Source organism: Oreochromis niloticus, linkage group LG10 (genome assembly GCF_001858045.2).
Source record: "Oreochromis niloticus isolate F11D_XX linkage group LG10, O_niloticus_UMD_NMBU, whole genome shotgun sequence".
Taxonomy (NCBI): domain Eukaryota; kingdom Metazoa; phylum Chordata; class Actinopteri; order Cichliformes; family Cichlidae; genus Oreochromis; species Oreochromis niloticus.
The window spans coordinates 11,663,724-11,675,054 of NC_031975.2; the positions used below are offsets into that span (position 1 = coordinate 11,663,724).

At 38.5% G+C, this 11,331-nt stretch overlaps 1 long non-coding RNA gene across 3 annotated transcripts; it reads right to left on the minus strand.

Annotated features, from left to right (window-relative positions):
- Positions 1-2,356: 2,356 nt before the first annotated feature.
- On the minus strand, positions 2,357-11,030 carry LOC112848051 (uncharacterized). Of its 3 annotated transcripts, XR_003221957.1 has the most exons (5): positions 10,987-11,030; positions 10,174-10,479; positions 7,042-7,116; positions 6,771-6,956; positions 2,357-4,390 (listed from the first exon to the last, which is right to left on the minus strand). It is a non-coding gene; the product is annotated as an uncharacterized LOC112848051 (long non-coding RNA). The 3 variants fall into 3 exon arrangements; XR_003221956.1 differs by having other exon boundaries at positions 6,771-7,116; XR_003221955.1 differs by lacking the exons at positions 10,174-10,479; positions 10,987-11,030 and having other exon boundaries at positions 7,042-7,288.
- Between the last annotated feature and the right edge of the window lie 301 nt (positions 11,031-11,331).

Consider the following 11,331-nt stretch of genomic DNA (forward strand, 5'->3'; position numbering starts at 1 on the left):
TAAGAGATTAAAGAGAAAAACTGCAGCTTTCATGTGGAGATTACATTGCAGATTCAAGACTGCAACGGTCTCATGGCGATGAAACGAAACATGTCAGTTTGAATTCTCTTTTTCATCTGTAAATGGTCGACGGGGGAAAAAGGTGCCCCCTGAAAACGGAACATTATGAAACATGCTCGTAAAGTTTTTTTCCTTTTACCGTACCTCAGTACACTTTCTTTACCTAAGAGTATACAGCCTGTAGCTCAAAGGAAGTGTAAAACCTGTCATTTTAATAAGTAGCTTTTTTAAGCCCTGGGCGAAGACCAGGCTCATAGTTGCAGTCTTCTCTGTTTAAACAGAGAGTGTTACAGCGTTACAGAGGCCTGGTTTTGAGTTTTTGTGAAAACTCTTCATGCCTCATTAGACCATATAAAAGGAAAGATAGAATTAGTTTAATAAGATTTCAAATATTACTGAAAATTCTCAGTAGGCGATCTTTGTTAAAATGCTCTATAATTTAATGCATGCTCGCAGTAGCCACTTCAGAAAATACTCTGCACTTTATCAGAATTCACATGCACTGCACAGAGAAGAAATCTTGTTATTTTTCTGCCATGTATGAGGTCAATGAGGAGTGTTGAAACGGCAGACACTATATCAGCCCCAGGAAAGGCAGTCATATTTGACCTGCATCCAGGAATCACAGCAAGTCATTATTCTGATCTCTGTGCAGACAGAGAGCAGACCGAGCTGTGTGGACAGTGTGTAAATCAGTGTATGGGGGATTCGGGCTAACATTATGAGAGATTGGAGTCTTGCACTCAGCTAGTTTAGAAGAACAAAAATGTGGTGCAGAGTAAGATGTCCTGAGAAAGTGTTACAAGGGGCTAGAAGAGGTTTAGATAAGTTGATCATGAAATAATTCTCTTGTTTAGCTGCAGCACAGAAACTCCAAAACTTTTGTGCATTACACTTCTTCTTATGCTGTGAAAATATATCTGCAATAGTACATCTAGGAGTTTCATTTAATGTCATCAGTCAGATAAGACAGCTACAAAACAGACCCCCCCCCCCCTTTGGGCTTGGATTTGGCGTTTGACTGCATTGCTCCCCAGGTACTTCCTTGGAGTTGTTACCTGAGCCTGCCCCAGGCAGCTCAGCACGAAGCTGCACAGCAGAAATGAGGTCATCTTGGTAAATGGTGACAAACAGTCAGTTTCATATCAATCAAGAAAAAAAAGACAAAAGCCGTACAAATTCTGTCTGGCTGTCATTAAAACTCATTTACATTTCAAAATTTTCACTGTGATCTGAAAAGTGGCTGCAGACGCCTGTTTAATCTGTTTAAACATTAATTAAAGGACTATTCCTGACGCCCACCCCTTCACCCATCTGCAGTAACCCCAAGAAAGGGCTGAGATCATATCGTTATCAACACCTGAGTGGAAGTCAAGCAGTCGGCTCCTGACACTTCTGTTTGTTAAGTGACCTGCGTCAAATGAGGTCTGATGGCTTAATGGGGGCTTTGAGACTTCTGGAAAATGGTTATAATTGGATTTAGGCTGTGAATGCTCTCCTGAGGTGTGAGGCAAACACTATGAAATACCTGGAACAAGGCTGCAAACAATTATCCTGCTATTTCTTAACTTTCCCGCAAATATGATTGACACACACAGTCTGTATAATTAATGTTATTTCATTTTATTTATTTATTTTTTGGCCAAGATTTCTGTCTTGAAATGAACTTCATTTATCAGTCTTATTTGTATATCTGATCACTAGTTTTTCACGTGTACTTTTGCTTTGGCTGTATAGCATTTCTTAGGATATATGGAGAAGCCATTAAGCTAAACATTAAACTGTATTGTATTTAAGTGGCCATTGTACATTCAGTCGGGTCACATTCAGTCAGTTGTTTCTCTCTGACCGACCTTCCTAAGGTCAATGGATAATTAGGATATAAGCATAAATGGATAGTAATGCTATAGATCATGTTTGTCCCATTTCAACCACAGAACACTCTTTGATAAACTCCCCAATAGAGAATGACTTCCTGTTTTTCTTTCTCAATTTTTCGTAAATCACAACACTACTTTGTTTCTTTTATTTTTAAGATGACTGCTGTTTTTTTGTTGTTGCTTTTTTTCAATTTATGGATGTAGATGTGTGCAAGTGAACACAGTTTTACCATGAATGTTTTGGGTCTGAGGTTTGTGATGTCAGTGCCAACACATTTATGAGAGATGCGAGTTTGCTAACGCTGAAAATCACACACATGCAAAAAATAAATAATAAAAAGCCTGAGAATGTCGAGTTTTTATTGAAACATGGACTTCTCAGTATTTATGTGGTGAAGTCAGAGCTAAAGCCGTGACCTTAGTTTGTGGAGAGCAGATTGCTGTGTTTAGAGATTACAGCTTGAATTGCCTTTATGAACCTAAACATGCAGAGAAACACAACAACGTGACTGTTGCACAATGGGGATTGACATCTGAAACTTTGCTAAAAAAAAAAAAAAAAAAAAAAAAATCTGCAAAAGCAACAAGGGCTTTTTACCGAGCTGTACACATCCAGGGGTGGTGCAGTCAAGACCAATTGCATGATTTCCCACAAAATTACTGTAAACCATAAGCCACTTTTTTCCCGAGGAGTTTATCATAAAGTGTTTGGTGGACTCTGTTGTGCTAATATACACTGAAAAAAGAAACATTTGGAAATGTGCCCTTCTACAGAAACTCCAGTAAGTCTGTAACAAAATGGATCGAGGACATTGCAGGAAATCTGGAGCTTCAATCGAGAAATGAAGTGGGCAATTTTGACTTTTTCTCCTTGGCTCTGGACCAGAGTTGTGATGTATGCACCAGAGACCAGTTACTCATCTAGAGTTTTTGATTACAGAGAAGCTGGCAGCAATACACTCAATGAAAGGGACTTTGTTCATAGATGTAACTGCATGCTTGGATAGTCTTGGGCTAAAATGGGACAAACTGGCAGGTGGAACCATCGATAGCTCTTCACATCTAAGGTTAAAATAGTGACTTTTGAAGGGAATGAAAGATAAAGTGGTTGAAATTGTTATTTTTGCATTGTTTCATACATGAGGAGGTATTGCGTAAGTGTTAATAAACTAACCATGTAGTAGTTAACTTCATCAGGACACGCGCATTGAATCACAGACGGTTTGTTTCACTTTACTTTTACTTTACATCACTGGCAGAGCACTTCAAGTCAGTATGACTGCTGGATTTTTATTCTTCTCTCAAAGAGGAGGATTTTCCACAAATAATGAGACATGCTGAGAAAATGCCTCTCTGTGGATCTACATTCATATGAAGAAACAGTCTCAATTATGAAGTTTAACAAAATCAAACTTCAACTGGTCAGTGATGATCACATGTCTGCTGTTGCATTTCCACTTCAGACATTGAACCTGACTTTAACTGACTTGATCTAAGACAAAACAGAGTAAATTTTCTTCACTGAACAAGAAATAAACCCCTGAAAAGCTGCAGATGACATAATAAACTACAAACGAAATGGCAGCTGCAGTTTGAATAAAGTTAAAAGTCCTGTCTAATTTTGCAAAAAGCAATCACATTTTGATCACAAGTCTTTGTGGGACGCTACAATGATTCAAATCTGTTCTTTTGCAATGATAAACAGACTGATGTGTGTGTTTAGTAAAGTGGCAAAATCTATTACTGAAAATGACAGTGCATGTGATCTTTCTGGCTTTAAATGCAGCAGCCAAGAGCTGTTGAATGCAAAACATTAAGCTGACATGAGAAAGAACAACCACACTAGTGGAGGGGCGTGGGAGTGGGTGGGGTGTTACAGCACTGAAGTCCCCCTTTTCTCTGTAAGTCTTCAATTCACAGATATGGTCTATACTGACATGACCAAACTAAGAAAGCTCTTTGTGGGTGCTACCAGCATTTTGACTGGAAAACTCTGGCAGCAGAGTTACAATAGTCCGTTACAATAGAAAATATATTTAAAACCTACCTTTTTTGGTTAGGATGAAACTTTAGATGAAAAAAAGATTCTCTTTTCTGCTAATTTCTTTACACTTTAGACTTGAGTATATAAACAGCTTCCTCTAAAAGAGTAACTTTTGACATTATGTGTTGTGCTCTGACTTAATGCAAAATAGATATTTAATCTCTGTGAATATAGGGTGAGATCACATGCAAGCCGGACTAATGAAGAGAGAAGTGATATCATTCGCCTGTGCTGCTCTTCAGCTTGGGTTGGTTTCACCTCCTCCTCCTCACTGCCTCCTGTAGAGTCAAAGGGTTTGCATTAACACTTGGCTCCAAACAGAGGGACTTTCTGAAATGTTTCTCCTGTTTTTTGGAAGGTTGCTCCATGCCACGATTCAGAACACTCTGAGCTGAAGGGATGGGGTCTGCAAAAACAAAGCAAAAACAGCCAGAAACATGAGTGCAGTGGATGCAGTGTTCCCCCTCATGTTATTGTGCAGGCTTTAGCTGGTCTTCACTCCTTAAGTGTCTCTGACCCACTCCCATGGCACTGATTGGACTGTGATTGCTGAGATAAAACTTCATGATCTCATATCACCCTCAAGTTTGGTCTGATTTATTTAAGTATTCACATAAATTTTTCCCTGGATGCTTTCTACTGTCTGTATGGAAACAAGAACTGGTGTACCTCCACTCTGTGCAATCAGAATCAAACTCACACGTTTCTTTTTCTGTCATATCCATTTGGCCAGAAACAGCATCTTTTATTCAGTAACTACAACAATACGGTCACTTTTCTTCGCATAGTTTAAAACTAACCTTTGTCAGCAAATTAAATGGATATAGCCATTGTGACGCTAACTTTTCCTCAGTGGAGACAGTCCACAAAGTGAAAAACTGCCTAAGAGCAAAGTCATGACAAACAGCACCCACCTTTAATTTCAAGTGACCACACCCCTAGTCATGCAATACTTTTTCCTTAATACATCCTTAATAATGGGTGAATTATCAAAACATTCCCAACCGGTGCTGTTATCATGAAGTCATCACTTCTACAGTAAAATTTGGCATTTTAACACGGCCATCTGTAGTGATTGACACAAGACTGGAGTCAGCCTCAAGTGGCCATTTAGAGAACTGCAGTTTTTGGTTGCCACTTAACCTACATATTATATATTTAGATACCGAATAGTTACAAATAATGTGGCCCTGAGAGGTGAAAACGGACTGCAACTTAAGAAAACACCAGCACCAGTGTTTCTGGGGAGACAATAACCTGACGGACCAGATGCAGGAACCACAATATGCTAAGAATTGCGCTGAGAGACACTTAAAAGAAGTGGAGGATCTATCGTTTTTTTGAGTTAAGAAAAGATGAGAGGTAAGTGTGTTAGCATAACTATTAGCCTAAAAATCCATCATCAGTATTATATGAATCATAATAAAACACGCCTACCATTTTTTGGGTTCCTGCAACTGGTCCGTCGGGTTATTGTCTCCCCAGAAACACTTCCCTTGTGCTTTTGGAAATCAGTTTTTTCCTATTTCTGTTTTCGTTTTTCCTATTTCCGTTGTGTTTTGTGTGCTTTTGCAGCGTTTTTCTTATTGCTGGTGTTTTCTTGAGTTGCAGTCCGTTTGGCCTCTCAGGGCCACCGTATCCAAAGCTGCAGAGATATAATTTAAAATGATCTTTGGTCTGTAACTGAGTTGATATAGTTTGCAAACCTTCCAGGCAATTCTGTCTGCTTCAGGTCTTGAAGCAGGAATCTTTCATGTGTTAGACAAATGTGTAAACCAGTACACTACGGAGACACTACAAACTGGTTTAAAATAACAACAAAGCAAATTAGCTCAGCTAGTGAACTAGAACCAAATATATAAAGAGGTCAGGTGGTAATTATTTACAGCTTTTAGATTCAGTCTGTTGAATGAAGTTTTGAAGGTTTAGTAACAATGAAACAGGCTTCAGTGGAGTATTTTAAGACCGGGGCCAAAAAAAGTTCTGGGAAGGTCGTGTCACAAATGGTGTCTGGTGTAAAAATCTGTGCTAAATCAGATATGTGGATCTATTTGCTGTGGTTAACCCTTGTAAATACTAACTATGAAAGGGGTAATCATTTATGAACGTAAAGGCAAAATTATCCTTTTTTTAAAATAAACACTATCAGCATGATTTTAAACTTACTTTAAAACATTATTTTGGAAAGGGGGAAATGTTATTATACCATAGGTTTATTTGAGCAGAAGCAATAAACCTGACAAAGACATTATTGATGTGGAGTTCCACAACGTTTAGTCTTCGATCCGTAATCGTTTCTCTTCTACATCATTCCTTTAGCTTGTGTCATTCAATCATTTTCCGGCATTTCTTATCATTTCTTTGTCAATGATATTCTCCTATATGTTTTTTAAGTCTCAGCAGCTGGATAGCCTTTCCACCATAGCTGACTGTTTATCCTGGATTAGTGACTGGCTCTCCAATAATTGCCTTTTTAAAATAAAAAAAAAAGCACTGCACATACATATCATTTATCACATACGTTAGTGTAATACCTTATTTACTAGCTAATATAAATCATCTCTTTCGCACCTCCAAGCGATACCAAATGCTGGAGCAAGGGGCGTAACGCACTCTAGCAAGCAGGCTCGCACCACTCCATTTTACATTGGCTCCCATTTGATTTTAGAATTTGTTTTAAAATTTATATTGACATACAGAGCACTAAATTGGCAAGCTCCAAAATACATACTTTAACCTCTTGTTAAAAACACTGCTGCTATATAAATAAAACTTACTTTACTTACTTAAAATGAGAGTAAGTAGAGATGGTTCGGGTACCTCCCTCGGATGCCTCTTCTACTGCTTATAGGTGAGCTTCTTCAGGCATGATCTACTGGGAAGAAGCCCTGGGCCAGATCCAGGACATGTTGGAGACATTATGTCTCTCGTTTGGCTAGTTTGGCGAATTCCTTGGTCTTCCCCTAGATGAGCTGAGGAAGGTGCCAAGAAGAGGGTTCGGAGCATTTTGTCTCGAGCCTATATAGACGACAGACAATGGATGGATGTTTTCCTTACCTGAGAAGCACCATCTATGACAAGCATGTGAGTCAACTCCTGCCACCCATGTCAGGCCCTCCACCATGGGTAATTCTGTGGATGTCAGTAAAGTCCTGCTGGGTTATGTGATACCTACGCGAGTAAGTTAGTGATTTATTGTACAGGTGTTGAGCTTGTGGAGCTCCAGTCATAAAACAACACTAGGAGCATGTTTACTGACAGTCGGGGTCAAGGTGCCCATGCGTACACATGAAAATGCACGTCAGCCTTCCTTCTCGTACAGATGTTCATATAGTACACGTTCAAACATTTTTTTTGACAATTGTGCTCTTTCTGGTTCTTGCCTTAAACTTTTTTATTAAAGCCAGGTGTTGTGTTGGTATACAGAAATGTCTGCTGTGTCTACGGGTTTGTATTTAATGAAAGATTATGTTTGAATGATCTATAGTGGATTCAGACTTTTGGGAGCTGGGAGGCAAGAAAAATGTGTGTTTGGGTTAAAGCACAGTTACCATATGACATATTCACAGTTGAGAGGATCTGTTCAGATCTAGTGAATACTACACCATTAGCAGGTAAAGTTTAAAAGTACCCTAGTATACTCCAACTCTGTATTTTTTTTTTTTTAATTCTTGGGCTCAACTTGAGTATCTTTATCTTTAACAGCCCTTTTTGCAGCCCCTCAGTTTCTTCTCTCCCTCTAGCTTGTGTTTACCCCACCCCAAACGCCTGTTTTATTCTGATTCGCTGGCCCATGGCTGGTTCCTGCAAAAAGGAATTTGATAATACCATATAAGTTCATCTGTGGCGGCCTGATGTTAACTTGGCTCGAGAGTAGAAAAAAACAATGGAAGTCAAGCTTTTAGGGCAATATGAAGCCTGAGGTTTTCCCTCACAGTGATCTTTCACATACTTTCACCATGTTTAATATGAACACTGTAACTGTTTGCAGTTACAGCTTTATTTTGCTTTCTTTGTTGGTTGATTTACTCGTGGTTATTGGTGACAACAGCAAGCATCTTAAAGAAACAGCAAACTTTCCAAATTGTTTTATTAACTAGCTTCTTTGTGAGAAACAGAGTGTGCATGTGTCTGTGAGCTGGCTCTTTTCCTCTGAATAGTATCCGATAAATGAATGCATCAGGTCATGTGATTCTCTTGTACACAGATACACGCCATACACCATTTGCATCTTAAAAACTGACTGGCAAGTAGTTTTAAGACATCTAACTGATGGATCTAAATATTAATTAATGATTATTACAGAATAAATATTAGATGAGGTCCCTAATTAAAAATGTAGTTGGTGTTAATGAAGATAAATACTCCAGTTTAGTCATAAAGTTAGAGAACAAAGTTCAGCTTAACTTCAAATGAGAAAACTCTGAACTATGTAGAGCCAACACCCCTGATGTCTCTCTGCTCTGTATTTTCCAAGGCTTTTATTAAAGTTAACAAACTGCTCTGATCGCTCAGTGAGGGATGTCAAGCTGAAGCTCTTTGCATATATTGGAGTGAACATATGCCTTCTAGAGTAGCATGTGTCTGTGATATATCTGACTATCAAGTAATAACACTGATCAAATGCAGATCGTCTTTCATTAGAAATATGTAAAGTGTTTTCTTGTGCGGAGCCACATTTGTCACGCATTTTGTTTTACTCTGTGCTACTTCTTTCAAATTTCTCCTCAGATGGAGCCAAAGTAGGGACCGCAAATATCGGTGGACTTCTCCACCAATGTTACAAGCTCACAAATCGCTCCTGAGTGCACTCAGTTTATTTTCACAGATAATTTAAAGCGCTCTTAGTTGTGTAACACATTTTCTCAATTTGTGCATGCACCATTTTGCAAAATATTGTGCAACTGGGCAAAGACTCTATGTTTTAGCCCCAACTACATTTGAATTGGAAAATCTTTGGATTGAAAGTGAGTGAAAGGGATTTGAGAGGCAATATTAGGGAGAAGATTTCAGACTGGTAATAACATGATTTCCATCAGACTGTTGTTCTGAACTTACCATTTATATAAGAATAGCTGGTACACTGTCAAAAGTTCAAACTATACTATTTTATGTCTGTCAAACTTTTTTTTCTTTTGCAGATTCAGTTAAAGAAATGTTAGCAATATGTCTTTATGGAACAGGCTAACAAAGTACCTAAAAAAAGAAGATGAGTTAGATGCCTTTTTGTAATGCTTGAATAATTTATACGTCAGTTTTAAGTTACTTAACACACAATGTTATCCTGAAAATGATCAGGTACATGGGCTGGGCTAAAAATCTGTGATATTTGATAAAGCAACCAATGTCCAAAAAAACCCCCAAAGCCCTGAAAGATCTGGAGAACTATCGCTCAAGACTACTTTAAAACTTTGGCATAATACTGTAAAATTTAAAAAGTCTTCAACAGAGGTTTGCATTTGTGTTTTGATTTTTTTTCTTAGTGAAAGTCTGGAAAACATAACTTTATTACTGTGAATATGTGGTCCTTGATCTAAAGACACGTCAATGAATCATTTCACTTTTTCAAAGACGTGTGAGTGTTGAGGCAAGAATGCTTGCAGTTACTTCACTTTTATCATGAGTGTTTCATTAGTTGCGACCACAACTTGATATAATCACCTACGAAAATATACCACAAAGCTGGAATCAGTGACAGAGAAACCCGATGAGAAAACGTGCTTTCCAAATAGCTTAGCTTAGCACAATAACGCGCCACTTTTACACTTTCATGAGTTTAACAAAGAAGAACTATAAGAGTCAGAGGAACTGCTCGCTGGATTTTCTGACATTTTCATTGGTGTAAACTGTCAATAACCACACATAGTAAGAGTGACATTATTGCTAATTGCTCAACAATATCAGTAAATACTCATGTTGTCCATTACTTTGCTCTAGTTACTCAGCAAAACTTCACCAAAGGTACTTTTCAACAACAGCAGTTTCTGAATCAAACTCAAGGTAAGACCCAGACTGTCCGCTGAAAGCAGATAAACCCAGGTGACATCAACTCTACATTCCCAACAGGACAAAAAAAACCCCTGTTTTTCATTAACAAGCTAAAATGTTAGATGGGGTACAGCTATCTGGATTACTGTTGCCACAACAAACCAAAAAAACCAGATGGCTGTCCTAGCACTGATACCTCACCTCCAGTATCTTCTTTATTTTCTGCTTCCAGTAACAACCCAGCCTTTTTTCCCCTCTTCACACAGTCTCTCTCTCACTAGCTTGGAAGGGAAGCCTGAGAAAGATAATGTGGTTTTTCTGCTTTGATGGCTGTTTTTCTGCCATCAAAGACATGGTGGGCTCCAGTAGGGTGGGGCTGGGCTGGATTGCTGACTCCTTTACAATCTGGCTGTGAGTAAACCTCCAGAAAGGCTGTTATTGAAGCGTTGGGCCAGTCAGTCCATGACAACAGCACGCTGATGGCTGAGTAACACAACAGCTTTTCTCCTGGGAGATAGCAGTGGAAATGTTGAGCGATGCGAGTCTACACATACTGGAATAAGTTAACAGCAATATGGAACATGGATGTCATCATTGCTTTCCTTTGTCTCTACACGTCAGCTTGGTTTTTTATATTATTTTTTCTTAGTCTATGTGATGGTGTTAAAGGAATCAGGACTTACGTATTAAATTGGGGGCGGGGGCTAACTGTACTAATCATACTACAACATAAAGATTGTGTGTTCACTGTAAGTGAATTAAAACATGTTCTTCAGGTGTTTATGCAACCAGGTCATCCAACTCACAAACACTAGTAAGTGATGTCTGCCTGTTTGTGGTCTAATGAAGATTTTTATAGGGCTGCATATTAGGGTCATTGTAGTTTAAAAGAATTTTTATAGATCCCTGAAGGATGGAGCAAAAACCTGAAAAAAACACATAGCTTAAAATGAGAAATTTACAAAGAAAAAAAATCTCCTATAACCCATTTGCTATCTGAGAAGTCATACATACCCCGCCTCTCGCCCTATCACAGCTGGGATAGGCTCCAGCGCCCCCGCGACCCTGAAAAGGATAAGCGGAAGCGAATGGATGGATGGATGTGTGAAATAACTGTTTTCCTTTTATTACCACTGGTAAAAACTTTATCTATAACCTGTCATTTAAAAAGAAACATTGAAAGACCTAATAAAAGGACATAGTACATTTAAGCGATATGTCTGTGATACTTAAAGCCTTAATTTCTATTTTTTCATTTTCTATTTAGTGGTGATTCGAGCAAAATTCTATCGCGGATAAAAAAAATGTAAGTTATGTACAGGCGGTGTATGATGAAAGTGAGACATGAAACAAACACAT